Genomic DNA, 16,070 nt, shown 5'->3' on the forward strand with positions numbered 1-16,070 from the left:
GATTCTGACCCCAGTAGTAGTAGTAATAGTTAACAGTGCACCACAGGAAGTTGGAAGACATTTGGGGTATTGCTTTGGTTATGCTTTTGTTTTGTTTTTAAAGTCCTACCTGATTCCAAAAAGGATTTGAAGCTGTTGAATTTGGAGTTAGCCTGCCCCCTTACCTCTGGGCCAAAACTAAAGTAATAAAAACTAGTTTCTGTACAGAAGGCTTTTTTTTTTTTTTGAACTACCCGAAAAACAATCTTTAGCAATTGAGAAGCATTAGAGGATTGGTCAAAGACAGCATTCTGCCTAGAGCTACTGCTTTCAGAGTCAATAAAGGATGCCATTTTGTTATTTTGGAGCACAGTTTTTTAATATTAATGCCTATATCTTGTTCTATTATCCAAGCCAACTTACGACCTTCTGTACTTGGGTGTTGCACCAATTGTAAGGGAAGCATGAGAAAAAAAAGTATCTGTGCAAAATCATCTGTATTCTGAGTGAAGTGGTCATGAAGAATTATAAAAAGTGCATCTCCCACGCCATATGAAGAATGGTAGTTACGAAATAATGTCCACTGTTTTTTTTTTTTCCCATCTATAGTCTTACCAATGTCCATTGGTTTTTGAAGGCCAAGACCATTGGAAATCATACTAAGATCAGTGTAGGTACCAGAAATTGGTTCAGGCACACCTGTTCCCATTTGCATAATATCTACAGCTCCTTTGATGACAGGTCTATTCTGTACCAGATGGATAATAGGCTCTCATCCTAGAAACTTTTATTTATTTATTTATTTATTTATTTATTTTGAGTCAGAGTCTGGCTCTGTCGCCCAGGCTGGAGTGCAGTGGCGCAATCTCGGCTCACTGCAAGCTCCGCCTCCCGGGTTCACGCCATTCTCCTGCCTCAGCCTCTCCGAGTAGCTGGGACTACAGGCGCCCGCCACCACGCCCGGCTAATTTGGCTAATTTTTTTGTATTTTAAGTAGAGACGGGGTTTCACCGTGGTCTCGATCTCCTGACCTCGTGATCCGCCTCGGCCTCCCAAAGTGCTGGGATTACAAGCGTGAGCCACTGCGCCCGGCCTTTTTTTTTTTTTTTTTTTGAGTCGGAGTCTGGCTCTGACGCCCAGGCTGGAGTGCAGTGGCGCGATCTCGGCTCACTGAAAACTCCGCCTCCCGGGTTCACGCCATTCTCCTGCCTCAGCCTCCCGAGGAGCTGGGACTACAGGCGCCCGCCACCATGCCCAGCTAATTTTTTTTGTATTTTTAGTAGAGACGGGGGTTTCACTGTGTTAGCCAGGATGGTCTCGATCTCCTGACCTCGTGATCCGCCCGCCTCGGCCTCCCAAAGTGCTGGGATTACTGGCGTGAGCCACCGCGCCCGGCCTCCTAGAAACTATTAATTAAGGTTATATCTGTATATGCATTTACAGACAAACACATTGTTCTGATAAATCTTAATACTAACATCAAATTGATACAATGGCAGCAGTAGCCAGGAGAGAATTTGGCTGACAGATTTTTTTTTTTTTTTTTTGAGACAGAGTTTCCCTCTTGTTGCCCAGGCTGGAGTGCAATGGCACGATCTAGGCTCACCATAAACTCCGCCTCCGGAGTTCAAGCGATTTTCCTGCCTCAGCCTCCCGAGTAGCTGGGGTTACAGGCATGTGCCACCACAGCCAGCTAATTTTGTATTTTTAGTAGAGATGGGGTTTCTCCATGTTGGTCAGGCTGGTCTCGAACCCCTGACCTTAGGTGATCCACCCACCTTGGCCTCCCAAAGTGCTGGGATTACGGGCGTGAGCTACCGCGCCCGTCTTGGCTGACAGATTTTGATACACAGGGAAGTGTATTTGGCCAAGTCTTTTTTTTTTTTTTTTTTTTGAGATGGAATTTCGCTCTTGTTGCCCAGGCTGGAGTGCACTGGTGAGATCTTGGCTCACCACAACCTCCACCTCCTGGGTTCAAGCGATTCTCCTGCCTCAGCCTCCCGAGTAGCTGGGATTACAGGTGCCTGCCACCACGCCCGGCTAATTTTTTTTTTTGTATTTTTACTAGAGACGGGGTTTCACTATGTTGGCCAGGCTGGTCTCGAACTCCTGACCTCGTGATCCACCCGCCTCAGCCTCCCATAGTGCTGGGATTACAGGCGTGAGCCACCGCGCCCGGTTTAAGGCCAAGTCTTATCACTCATATGACTCCTTAGTGTCTCGAGCTCCTATCGTGTAAGACCATGCAATTATGTTACTCCTTGAGAAATTCCTTTAATAATCTGGAAGGATTCCCTCACTCACAACTTTAAAAAAGAGATTTCTTGGCCAGGAATGGTGGCTCATGTGTGTAATCCCAGCACTTTGGGAGGCCGAGGTGGGTGGATCACTTGAGGTCTGGAGTTCGAAACCAGCCTGACCAACATGGCGAAACCCCATCTCTACTAAAAATACAAAAATTAGCTGGGCGTGGTGGTGGGCGCCTGTAGTCTCAGCTACTAAGGAAGCTGAGATAGAATTGCTTGAACCCGGAATGCAGAGGTTGCAGTGAGCCGAGATTGCCCCACTGCACTCCAGCCTGGGTGACTGAGCGAGACTCCGTCTCAAACAAACAAACAAAATTAGGCCTTTAAAAAAAAAAAGGAATTCCTCCTTAAGTCCTGTTCTTGATTTCCAACTGATTCACAGTGCCCCTACTGGAAAATTTGCAGTGAATCCTAAAGCTTAGTAGCACCTAGAATAGATACATGTCCTGATATTTTGAGTGAGGTGTCCATAAAGGATTACCCTAGGAAAGTGCAACTTTCACTCTCATTAGAATAATTAATTTTTGCTTATTTGATTTGTTAAAATTGCTTTACTCCTACAGTTAAGTGAGAGGGTGGTGGTGGTTGCCCGTAACCACATATGGCATTATTCCAGGGTTTCACGTCGTGACTGAGGGGCCTCCTAAGTGTATACAGGAGAGTATGTTCCGGCTGGACCTAGATAGTCGGACAGAACGCCGACAGGGGCTTCAGATTCTTTAAGCACTCTCACCCAGTCCCCGAGTCCGAGCCAAGATGGCTTCCCAGAAGTAGGTAACTAAGTGTTGTTTTAGTTCAGAGCGCCCCCAATGGCGGGGGTCAAAAAAAGAAACAGAGGGGCCTGGCCGCCTGTGAACTGAGTAGTCAGAGGCGAGCCGCCGCCAGATTTTATTTTCAATCAGGCATATTTGTGGTCGCCTACGTACCCGTCTCATCCTCCTAGGACCTTCCACCCTCAAGAGACTTCCTGGATAGCGCTCACACTAGCTCTCTGGAAGAGGCCGGGCTTCGGTGCTGCCATTGGCGGATGGGAGCGCAGGGGGGCGGAGCATAGGGAGAATGGACTACTAGCAAGCTAGATTGAGGCGAGGGCTGGCCATGCTCCGCCGGAAGGCGCCTTGTTCTCGGAGAGGGTGAGTTGAAACGCTGCCTGGAAAGGAAGCACCAGGACTTGCACAGGTAGGCTTCCCGCTCACACCCGCTCCTCAGTGCTGGGCCAGGAGTCAGCAAAAGCTGAGGCTCTCAGAGATTTGATTTAAGTAACTCCTCCTCCTCTCTCTTCCACCGCCTGCTCGCCCCCGAGTTGTGAGGGATCAGGTGCGGGGTGATGCTCCGGACTGAACTAGTCTCCTTTGTGAGAGGCCGGGGGAGAGAGTGGCTGCCGGGCCGCGGGGTCCGAGCCGGGCCGAGCCGCGAGGGACTGCTTGGGACGCTGTGGAGTTTTCAGGGCTTGTCATTGCATTACTGGGCGTAGTGTAGATTGGAGGCGGCGCCTTGTTCTCTCTTCAGAGAAGGGAAAACTCCCTGGCCCCGTTTGGTTACTCCATACTTTGGATTCAGAAATAGGTGGTTAGGGTTTTCTACTTCTTTTTATTTTTCTTTTTTCTTCTGTATTTTAATAATAAAGGTGGGTAGGAAAGCATGGGGTAAGCGTATGCAGATTGTTACTCATTCTCAGGTGTAAGTTCTGTGGATCTCTGGGAGTGAAGAGCAGGCTGTTGGAGAATGTTTAGAGATGGTGGGAAGAGAGGAGCTCAAGCCTTGCATCTTCCTTGACAGGTCTGCAGAGCTCACTGGTTTTCCGTTGCATTATGTAAACTCTTCACTGATAGAAGACCCCTCCCCCTGCCTTGGAGCGAATGCAGTTTCTTTATTTACCTGTCTCTAGTGTCGCAGGGAATTTCCCTCTAGCAGCTGTGCAAATGCAGCAGTCTCTTGCTTTTTAAGAGACAGTCTTGAAGCGGTTAGGATCTTCACAGAAAAGGTATATAGTGGACCGATCTCTTGTATGCTAAGCAAAGTGAGCCAGAAGTCAAAGATTTAGAACTCTGTCTTTTTCTATTAAAGAATAAACAGCGGAGCGCCCCAAACACAAGCCAGGGGAGCTGCCTTGTCAGTGTCTGCTGCATCCTACCATCACACCATCGTCCACAGATCGTTTCATCTCCATGCTTTTCTGAGTTTGTCGACTCAGTCAAGGATTCTCAGCCTAGGTTAGCATCTGCTGAAGTCATCTGGTGTGGGGCACATTACATATCGAAAGTGAGTTTGTGATTTGGATAGTGTCCTGTGTTAGTTAATTAGATCGTGTCTTCTGTTTAGGAATTTCTTTTGTATTGGTCACCCAGTAGGTTTCAGAACAAATTCTAGTCAACCTCATAGAGCAAGATGTGAGAAACTTATTTCAAGTACTTTGGAATTATCCCAACCCTTAAAAAAATAGTTATGATAAGAAAAACATTTTCCATGTAAGAAGACCTTCTGTTGCAAGAGAGGCGCGTCAGTGGATCTGAAGGCAAGTGAAAGACATTGGCCAAAGAGAGAGTAGGCAAGTGTGAAGAGACAGGCTTGGGAGAAGGTTTAAAACTGAAATAGTGGGCTAGGCGCCGTGGCTCATGCTTGTAATCCCAGCACTTTGGGAGGTGGAGGCGGGCGGATCACTTGAAGTCAGGAGTTTGAGACCAGCCTGACCAACATGGTGAAACCCCGTCTCTAAAAGTACAAAAAATACCAAAAAAAAAAAATTAGCCGGGCATTGTGATGCGCGCCTGTAGTCCCAGCTACATGGGAGGCCAAGGCATGAAAATCGCATGAACCCTGGAGGTAGAGATTGCAGTGAGCCAAGATCGTGCCACTGCATTCCGGCCTGGGCGACACAGCTAGAGTGAAATAGCAAAGGAGTAATGGATTGGGATAAGGGATATAATGGAACAGTGTATGAGTGCTTGAACAGTTTTTGTATTCTCCATGTTTGATCTGTCCTGTGCATCTGCCCTTTTGGTTTTGTCAGTTTTCTTTTCTTTTCTTTTTTGAGACGGCGTCTTGCTCTGTCACCAAGGCTGGAGTGCAATGGCATGATCTGGGCTCACTGCAACCTCCGCCTCCCAGGTTCAAGTAATTCTCCTGCCTCAGCCTTCTGAGTAGCTGGGATTACAGGCGCCCGCCACCACGCTCGGCTAATTTTTTTTTTTTTTTTTTTTAGTAGAGACGGGGTTTCACCGTATTGGCTAGGCTGGTCTTGAACTTCTGACCTCGAGATCCTCCCACCTCGGCCTCCCGAAGTGCCGGGATTACAGGCATGAGCCACTTTTCTAAGCAAAACTACCATGTAAGCTTAATTTGTGGGTATCAAAACTGTGTTTGCTTACTGAAGAAATAAGATTTGATATTCTCATCTGTGAAAGGACTAACATTCAGATGAATGCTAAATGCTTTAGGGAACTGTTTGTCTACAGCTCTGGAAGAGTTGAGCTATCTTCTGAGCTTACATTGAGCCTAATACTTGGGAGGAAAACAGAAGACAAACATTTCTCCCGAGTCTCCACTTTCACCTCTAGAATCACTCTACTTCTAGAGTTGCATTTGAGCAAGTGAAGTCCTTGACCTGCAGGTCTTCGCATGACCTGTCCTTACATTACTGTGACCATTGTGGTATAATATTTACTATTTTACCTTTAGCAGTTGATAGACTATCATGTTTCTTATCTCACTTTAACTTTTTATATCCCGTCTTTCATGATCTATGATCTTTTATTCTTTTGTCTCACCAAGTGGTGATCTTTTCATCTTCCTGTGATTTTGTGCACTTTCCTTTTCGCTTAATTCACTGACATTGTATGTTTTTGCTTCTGTTTAGCTGAAACCTTTTAGGGAATGTAATTTTTGTATTTTTAGTAGAGACGGGATTTCACCATATTGGCCAGGCTGGTCGTTAACTCCTGACCTCGTGAAAATTGAAACCTTTTAGGGAATCTAATTTTCAAGATGTGGTCTTTCTTTGGTACCTAGTACCCAAATGAGAGTTGTCTGTCTGTCTTTCTTTCTCCTTTCTTTCTGTCTGTCTGTCTGTCTTTCTTTTCTTTTCTTTTCTTTTCTTTTCTTTTCTTTTTTTCTTTCTTTCTTTCTTTCTTTCTTTCTTTCTTTCTTTCTTTCTTTCTTTCTTTCTTTTCTTTCTTTCTTTCTTTCCTTTCTGAGACAGGGGTCCATCTTGCCCCAGCTGGTCTTGAACTCCTCGGCTCAAGTGATCCTCCCACCTTGGCCTCCCAAAGTGCTGGGATTACAGGTGTGGGCTACCACACCCAGCCTGACAGTTGTATTTTCTTTTTTTTTTTTTTTTTTTTTTTTGAGACGGAGTCTCGCTGTGTCACCCAGGCTGGAATGCAGTGGTGCGATCTCTGCTCACTGCAAGCTCTGCCTCCCAGTTCAAGCGATTCTTCTGCCTCAGCCTTCTGAGTAGCTGGGACTACAGGTGCGCACCACCACGCCCGGCTAGTTTTTGTATTTTTAGTAGAGACAGGGTTTCACCATATTGGCCAGGCTGGTCTTTAACTCCTGAACTCGTGATCGGCCTGTCTTGGCCACCCAAAGCGCTGGGATTACAGGCGTGAGCCACTGTGCCCGGCTGACAGTTGTATCTCTATGTAATAAGGTTGTTGTATGAAGTTATCTTTTTTTTTTTTTTTTTTGAGATGAGTCTCCCTATGTCACCCAGGCTGTAGTGCAGTGGCGCGATCTCGGCTCTCTGCAACCTCCGCCTCCTGGGTTCAAGTGATTCTCCTGCTTCAGCTTCCCAAGTAGCTGGGGTTAAGGCGTGTGCCACAACGCCCAGCTAATGTTTTGTATTTTTAACAGAGACAGGGTTTCACCATGTTGGCCAGGCTTGTCTCAAACTCCTGACCTCAGGCTGATCTGCCTGCCTCGGACTCCCAAAGTGCTAGGATTACAAGCGTGAGCCACCACACCTGGCCTGAAGTTTTCTTTTACTTAAAGTTTATTTAACATTTATTGCATTCTGGCTGGGTGCAGTGGCTCACTCCTGTAATCTCAGCACTTTGGGAGGACAAGGCGGGCATCCTAGGCAACATGGTGAAACTCCGTCTCTACTAAAAAAAACACAAAAATTAGCTGGGCGTGGTGGCGCGGTCCTGTAGGCCCAGCTACTCGGGAGGCTGAGGCAGGAGAATCGCTTGAACTGGGGAGGCAGGGATGGCAGTGAGCCGAGATCGCGCCACTGCACTGTAGCCTGGTGACAGAGCGGGACTCCATCTCAAAACGACAACAAAACATTTACTGCATTCTAGATTTTGTCTTGGATAACCTTTTTCTCCTTTAATCTCTCGGTTTTGTGGGTGAGTAAACTTTAAATGAAACTCTAAAGTTTTCATTGTATTTGTATTGTAAAATAAGTCCACCTCTTTGTAGTTACTTAATGTTTTACGTTTAAACTACAAAGTATCTTAATCTCTGAGGTTTCTCATTAAGCTGTTCTCTAGGTAACATTTCTTTTGCCCTTTTATTATTAATTATATAGTTTCCATCCTTCACTAGGCCCCTAGTTTGTTAATGTTACATGAAGCAAAATGGTCAACTTCAAAATATCTTATTTGTTGCCTTCAGGTTGCAGCAGGAGACTTAAAGCTAGTAATTTCTACCCATTAATTGTATGGTAGAGGATAATAAAAATTCCAGCAGTCGTAGATAGAAATTAGCCTGGCATAGATAATTACTTTTTTTTTTGAGACAGAGTCTCTGTTGCCCAGGGTGGAGTGCAATGGGGCGATCTTGGCTCAGCACAACCTCCGCCTCCTGGGTTCAAGTGACTCTCCTGCCTCAGCCTCCCGAGTAGCTGGGACTATAGGCGCATGCCATCATGCCCGGCTAATTTTTGTATTTTTAGTAGAGTCGGGGTTTCACTATGTTGGCCAGGCTGGTCTCAAACTCCTAGGCTCAAGCTATCCTCCTGCCTCTGCCTCCCTAAGAGCTGGGATTACAGGTGTGAGCTACCGCGCTCTGCTGATAATTACTTTTACATTAGTCTTCAGCAGGGAAAGATCCAGGAATATATTTTAAGCAGTGGAGCAGTGTAGCGATCTTAGACAACATTCTAACCTCTTCAAATTCAGATTCTCCTGTAGTATGTTCTCACTAGTTTGTTTGGAAAGAGTTTCCAGAACTATGATTTACTGTTATGTGTAATTATTAAGAAAGGGTTGACCTTGTCATTTAAGGAGTGAAATATCCCTGATTTTCTTTCCTTTGTATATTAATATTTCCATAGATATTTATTGTATATGACTTCATTTTATTTGTTGTTTATTTCATTTAAAAAAGATAATTAAATAGCATGCTACTGAAATTACCAGATAATTTCCAGGACTGTGCTTCATTGCTCCCTTGTATGTTAGCACCTTAAATGTGATAGTGCCAATCCTTTGGGTAGTGTCTCAATATTCCAGTGATTAGTAATTTCCTAATAACACCTTTTTGTTTTCAGAGTCTGTAATTCTTCTAAGACTATGTCAGTAGCTTTCCAATAAAGGATATATATTAACTGAATTCTTAATTTTATTTGAGAAGAAGGATACCCAACAGCTATAAGGTCTTACACTTTTTTTTTCTTTTTTTCTGTTTTTTTTTTTTTTTTTTTTTTTTTTTAAGAGGCAGGATCTTACTCTGTTTGTTATGTAGGCTGGAGCGCAGTAGTGCAATTATAGCTCACTGCAACCTCAAACTTTTTGGCCCAAGTAGTCCTCCCGTCTCAGCCTCCCAAGTAGCTGGGGTTATAGGCTGGCCCGTGTCACAGTGCTCAGCTGAGAGTTGTAAAATGTTTAAGGTTTCTCAGATTGTCTCTTGTGTTATTATAGAAAGCTTTGGAATTTCCTGCTTTCTTTTTTTCTTCCACATACTTTGGGGATGCACTATATCTTTGGGGCTTATTTCTTTGGGACATGGTTATTCAGAAGTACATTGTCATATTAGTGATATGGGAATTTCTTTTTGGTTAGCTCTAGAAGAAACCAGTGATTTCTGTAGTTTGGCTGTCTATTTAGATAGACCCAAATCATAACAGAATTTTGTGTATGGAACATGATTTTATCAGATATACATCTATCTAAGTAAACATCACTAATGGTAAGATGTTTCTGGATTTTTGAATTTTTTCATCTTTTTTTTCATTTTCTATTGCTGCTGCACAAATTAGTGGATTTTTGAATAGGGGCTAGCAAGTTGCATGAACATTGAACTTTTACTCAGTATTTTTCATTTCTTCTACTCAGTACCCAGTCATTCTTGTTTTTCCTCCCCTTCCTGGGTCTGGGGCACATTAGTCAGTTCTTCCTTAATTTGCATATCAATTCTCCTATAAAATGTAGTGCTTTCGCCTGTTTTACAAATATGACTGCTTTTTTAAATGAAAATTTAAATATATAGTGTAGGCAATGGTTACTTCCTTTCACTACGCTCCCGAAAGTCATGGGAGTCAAAAGCTAAGTAAGCTGGATCTGGGCATGTGAACTACCAAGGGACAGTCTAGTCAGTTGGAAACTAAAAGTTACCACAAGCAGGTATTGTGAAGTAAATGGAATACTTAAGAAATAGACACTGACATATTCCTACAAACTAAAAGTGATTAGTTGAATTACCTGGGATGTTACTCTAGATCACAAGTGCTGGTTGAAATCTGTTTCATGGTTATGATGTTAAAGACTTGTGCTGCTTTCTCAGCACGGTACTTCTGGAGTCCTTTCATCCTGCCCAGCAGTCCTGCCATTCTAATTGTGCAACTTTTACATCTATTTCGGTATCCCTCCATTCTGCCTAACAGATCAGCACTGCCAAGTCTCTGAGGAGTAATTTTGCTTTGAGAGAAGCCTTCAGTGGTACTGTTTTAAGATATTGGATGGAGAATAATAAATTCCTTTTTATTTGCCTACTATGTGCCAAACATTGTATGTTATCTTTTAAGAATAACTGAAATGTATGTGGTGCTAGTTTCATTTTACAGGGAAAATAAAAAAAGACTGTGAGGTTAGTAACACAACCAAGAGTAGGAGGAACTCTGGTCTGACTTCAAAGCCCCATTTATTATCCAGCCTCCCTCCTTTTATTTTATTTTATTTATTTATTTTGTGATGAAGTCTCGCTCTGTCGCCCAGGCTGGAGTGCAGTGGCACGATCTCGGCTCACTGCAAGCTCCGCCTCCCGGGTTCTCACCATTCTCCTGCCTCAGCCTCCCGAGTAACTGGGACTACAGGTGCCCGCCACCACGCCTGGCTAATTTTTTGTATTTTTAGTAGAGACGGGGTTTCACCTTGTTAGCCAGGATGGTCTTGATCTCCTGAGCTCGTGATCTGCCCGCCTCGGCCTCCCAAAGTACTGAGATTACAGGTGTGAGCCACCGTGCCCAGCCCAGCCTCCCTCCTTTTAAAAGTTCAGTGCTGGTCCAGGTGCAGTGGCTCACGCCTGTAATCCCAGCACTTTGGGAGGGGGAGGTGGGCGGATCATGTGGTCAGGAGTTTGAGACCAGCCTGACCAACATGGTGAAACCTCCGTCTCTACTAAAAATTAAAAAAAAAAAAAAAATTAGCTGGGTGTAGTGGCGCGTGCCTGTAGTCCCAGCTACTCAGGAGGCTGAGGCAGGAGAATCGCTTGAATCTGGGAGGCGGAGTTTTCAGTGAGCTGAGATTGAGCCACTGCACTCCAGCCTGGGTGACTGAGTGAGACTGCGTCTCAAAAAACAAAAAAAACTTCAGTGCTGACCCCTGTGTGCAAACTGTCTTTGACCACAGCACTAGACAGGTAGGTATTCAGTAGCCTGTTAAAGCTGTGCCTTTGAAAATTGTAGAACCTTGAGAATGTAAGATTTATTTATGTCTTTGTATCTCTGTTAAAACGAAAAAGAATAGTTTGTTTCTTTTATTTAACTCAGTTATTTTGAAGATAAGATTATGTGAAATACTTTAAGCTGTACAGGGGAAAATGACTTGGTCAGTCTTGCATATAACTCACTTTTTTAGCCAATGCAAGTCAGTTTAGCTCATTAAAATTTCATGAATCCCATGTCACTGGGGTCAGTTTTTAGGCACAAGTCTGATAATAACAGTGTTTTATGATGTTTCTCCTCCCACACATACTCTTTTAGCATAATGGTTGCAGTGAAAACAATTCCGTATAGCCTCTGGTTATTAAGTAAATATTTATATATTTCTATTAGGCTGAACAAATTTATGTGTACTTGGCTCAGTTAAAATAGGACATACAGGAATGTATGTGGGGGAGCATGAAGAGGACAGGAATCTGTTACCTAAATTAACATATATTGTTACTTATGTTGGATCCTCAAAAGTGGTAGTATAAGGTGAACATTGGCCCAGTTAGAGATTTCTCATCTAGAACACAGAGTATTATTTTCACCTTAGTGACCATGAGCCAGTGAAGAGCAACTTTTCCAGATCCAGTCCAAACTTGACCTAAGTCTAATGTTCCCCAAAGATTAGGCTCTTATTTTCTGTATTCAGACTTAGGCCAAAACTTGAGGGTTTTACTGGAAAAAAAAAAATCTACAATGAGGTTGACTTAGGAAAAAAAAAAAGAATCCATGCTGTATTTTTGAGTCATAAGGATATAGTGTTATCCGGCTGGGCGCAGTGGCTCATGCCTGTAATCCTAGCACTTTGAGAGACTGAGGCAAGTTGATCACCTGAGGTTGGGAGTTTGAGAGCAGCCTGACCAATATGGTTAAACCCCATCTGTACTAAAAATACAAAAATTAGCCAGATGTGGTGGTGTGTGCCTGTACTCCCAGCTACTCAGGAGGCTGACGTGGGAGAATCACTTGAACCCTGGAGGAGGAGGTTGCAGTGAGCTGAGATCGTGCTGCTGCATTCAAACCTGGGCAACAGGGGGAGACCCTGTCTCAAACAAACAAACAAAAAAGGATATAGTGTCATCCGTTCACTTCTTGCCACAGCTGGAATTGGTCACCACTGAGGCATTATAGTCCTAACCCTGACGGGGTAACTAACATTTCATTACAGTCAACAGCGAGTACCTCACTCTAGAAAACAGTCTTTTATGTGTAGTGCCATACAACCCCTTTTGCTTTATGTAAAAGCTGTGTCTGCCATAGCTACTCAAAAGTGAAGGTGCTTGTAATTTTATGATACCTCTTCTGAATGTTTCTGGTAGGAAACTGTGCTACTGCCCTTTTGTTGTCATGCAGTCTGAGTGAGGGAAGCCGTTGCTTTGGCTCAGAAACTTCTCTCCCACACACCTTCAACTGGAAATTCAGTGCATTCCTTCAACAAAAATACATTGAATGCCCATTACCACCCGATAAGCAAAGGGAATACTGTAATGGACAAGTCATAGACAAGCCCTTACCCTTGTGGAACTTGCATTCTAATGGGGGAGAGAGAGTGGACATCAAACAATTATATAATCAGTTATTCAATCTTTACAACAAAGGAGAAGTACTGGATGTTATAAGACAATTTATAATGGGGCATGTAACCTAGAGCATAGTATAGTAAGGTGGTTAAGAGTGTGTCTTCTGGAGCTACACTGCCTAAATTTGAATCTGGTACTACTTTTCACTAGCTGTAGGATATTGGGCAAGGTATTATCTCTTTGTGCCTCAGTTTCCACATCTGTGAAATAGAGATAGTTATTTTAGTCTTGTTAAGAAAATTAAATAAGAGGCCGGGAGCTGTGTCACGCCAAAGTAATCCTAGCACTTTGGGAAGCTGAGGCAGGCCAATCACTTGAGGCCAGGAGTTCCAGACCAGCCTGGGCAACATGGCAAAACCCTGTCTCTACCAAAAATGCAAAATTAGCCGAGCGTGGTGGCATGTGCCTGTTGTCCCAGCTGCTTGGGAGGCTGAAGCAGAGGAATTGCTTGAGCCTGGGAGACAGAGGTTGCAGTGAGCCAAGATGGTGCCACCTTCAGCTTGGGTGACAGAATGATACCCTGTCTCAAAAAAAAAAAAAAAAAAAAAGGAAGAAAAGTATATTAATACATTTCATTGCTTAGAAGAGTGCCTGGCATGTAATGTACATTCAAAAATTTTAGCTGTTACTAATCTGGGAAATCAAGGGAAACTTTTTTCTTTTTTCTTTTTTTTTTTTGAGACGGAATCTCGCTGTGTTACCCAGGCTGGAGTGCAGTGGCGCGATCTTGGCTCACTGCAACCTCTGCTGCCTGGGTTCAAGCAATTCTTCTGCCTCAGCCTCCCGAGTAGCTGGGATTACAGGTGCCTGCCACCGCACCTGGCTAATTTTTGTAGTTTTAGTAGAGACGGGGTTTCACCATCTTTTTTTTTTGAGACGGAGTCTCGCTCTGTCGCCAGGCTGGAGTGTAGTGGCACAATCTCGGCTCACTGCAACCTTCACCTCCTGGGTTCAACTGATTCTCCTGCCTCAGCCTCCCGAGTAGCTGGGATTACAGGTGCCCGCCAGCACGCCCAGCTAATTTTTGTACTTTTAGTAGAGACAGGGTTTCACCATCTTGGCCAGGCTGGTCTCGAACTCCTGATGACCTCATGATCCACCTGCCTCGGCCTCCCAAAGTGCTGAGATTACAGGTCTGAGCCACCGTGCCCAGCTGACTTTTTTTTTTTTTTTTTTTTGAGACCAAATCCTGCTCTGTCGCCCAGGCTGGAGTGCAGTGGCACGATTTTGGCTCACTGCAACCTCTGCCTACTGGATTCAAGCAATTCTTCTGCCTCCCAGATTCAAGCAATTCTCCTGCCTCAGCCTCCCAGGTAGCTGGGATTACAGGCGCACACCACCATGCCTGGCTAAATTTTTATTTTATTTTGAGTAGAGATGGAGTTTCACCATCTTGGCCAGGCAGGTCTTCAATTCCTGACCTCGTGATCCACACACCTCGGCCTCCCAAAGTGCTGGGATTACAGGTGTGAGCCACCGCGCCTGGCCCAACTTTTTGTTGAAATGAGCTTTGAAGGATAAGTAAGAATTAAAGTGGCAGAATGGAAGAGAACCAGTTAGAAGGTAATTGCAGTAGTCCAGGGAAATGAAGATGGTAAATTGAGCCATCTTTTGAGCCAAAGGGTAATAAAGGCAGAAGTAGATGGATTTGAGGGATCTTTAGGAGGTAAAGATGGGAATTTAAAATACTGGGTACGGGTAGTAAGGTAGGTTTCTGGTCTGTGCAACCATGACTATCCAGATAGGAGATGGTGGAGAATGATTACCAGTTTGTGTATGTGCACATGTGGTAGTGGGATGAGGATGGGGGAACTGGAGAGTCTACCAAGAAAAGCTATGGATTAAGCAGGGAGATATACAGACCTAGAATTCAAAGGTGACATCTTGCCCAGAGATGTGAGAGACAAGCATATAATTTATTGAAGAAAATAATTAATAATAATTGAGGTGATGTATTGGAATTAGACATCCTTGAAAAAAAAGTATAGAATGAAAAGAAGGCCTAGGACCAAAGTGAACTTCAATTAAAGGGGTGGTATAGGAAAAAAGTAGCAAATGTTTTTTTTTTTTTTAAAAAAGTGGTTAAATAGATTGAAGGAAAACTTGAAAAGTGTGGTGTCCTATAAGCCATGGGAAAAAAAATATGTTTGAGGGTGGGAGTGGTGTTTTTGCAATTTTTGTAATCCTTCCTTGGATCCTTTAGAGTGTGAAGTCTCACCACTCAAAATGGGATACTAGTGACATAGAACATCTGGAGCAGGCTTAGGCTGACCAAAGCCATTTAGTTGAACATGATCTTCAGACTCTAGAATCTAGAATGTAGCTATTCCTGTTCACCTTAAATTAGATTTAATATAAAAGGAGAGAGAGCTAGAGTGTGCACTCAAGCTCATAGGTATTAGCCAACTGAAACTAAACTATTTTGGAGGCCATTAATCTGGGTAGTGATCCTCTCTCAGGCTGATTACTGTAACCTAGGTATAGATATTGGCAAAAACAATTTTTTTTTCCAATTTATCCAGCAACATTTGTCGAGTACCTACTAGGACTTAGCAGTTATGTGTCAAGTACTGTGCCAGTTGTTTCATTAATCCTCATAAATGTTCCTGTAACTTAATACTGTTATCCCCTTTATGTAGAGGAATGAGCTAGACTTAGAAAGGTTGATTTTCTTGACGGGGCAGAAATTTGAACCCAGGTCCCTTGGACTTCAAAGCTCATTATATTTCCATATACAAATGTAAGTAAAATATAAAGTAAAAGATAATTATCCTAAAAGAGGACTATACATAATGCTATGAAAACTCACATGGACAGATTCACTTCTGGTTTGACAGTGGAAAGTAGGTATCAGAAAGGCTTTCAATTATTACATCGAATGGACATTTTAAAGTTTTTTCGTTTTGTTTTTTTTTTTTTTTTTGAGACGGGGTCTCGCTCTGTCGCCCAGGCTGGAGTGCAATGGCGTGATCTTGGCTCACTGCAAGCTGCACCTCCCGGGTTCACGCCATTCTCCTGCCTCAGCCTCCTGAGTAGCTGGGAATACAGGCGCCCGCCACCACACGTGGCTAATTTTCTGTTATTTTTTAGTGGAGACGGGGTTTCACCATGTTAGCCAGGATAGTCTCGATCTCCTGACCTCGTGATCTGCCCGCCTCGGCTTCCCAAAGTGCTGGGATTACAGGCGTGAGCCACAGCGCCCAGTCCTAAAGTTCTTATATGGTTGGACATTTTTGCTTTGTTTGATATGATTGATCACTCTTCCCCTGCAAATCTCTATTCTCTGCCTCTGTGACACTGCACTGTCTTGCTTCTCTAGCTGCTTTTTCTCTACCT

The 16,070-nt window shown here is 43.8% G+C and overlaps 1 protein-coding gene across 3 annotated transcripts in view; it reads left to right on the forward strand.

Annotated features, from left to right (window-relative positions):
- Window positions 1-3,372: 3,372 nt before the first annotated feature.
- Window positions 3,373-16,070, forward strand: part of CHD8 (chromodomain helicase DNA binding protein 8) — a 71,733-nt gene continuing 59,035 nt past the window's right edge. Inside the window, exon 1 of one of the 3 annotated variants that reach the window (XM_030803595.1) lies at window positions 3,373-3,464. The gene's annotated coding sequence lies outside the window, so the exon portion shown is untranslated. The remainder of the gene's footprint in view (window positions 3,465-16,070) is intronic. The other 2 variants (XM_030803593.1, XM_030803596.1) reach the window with 2 other exon arrangements.

The sequence above is a fragment of the Nomascus leucogenys genome, chromosome 22a, assembly GCF_006542625.1.
Source record: "Nomascus leucogenys isolate Asia chromosome 22a, Asia_NLE_v1, whole genome shotgun sequence".
Taxonomy (NCBI): domain Eukaryota; kingdom Metazoa; phylum Chordata; class Mammalia; order Primates; family Hylobatidae; genus Nomascus; species Nomascus leucogenys.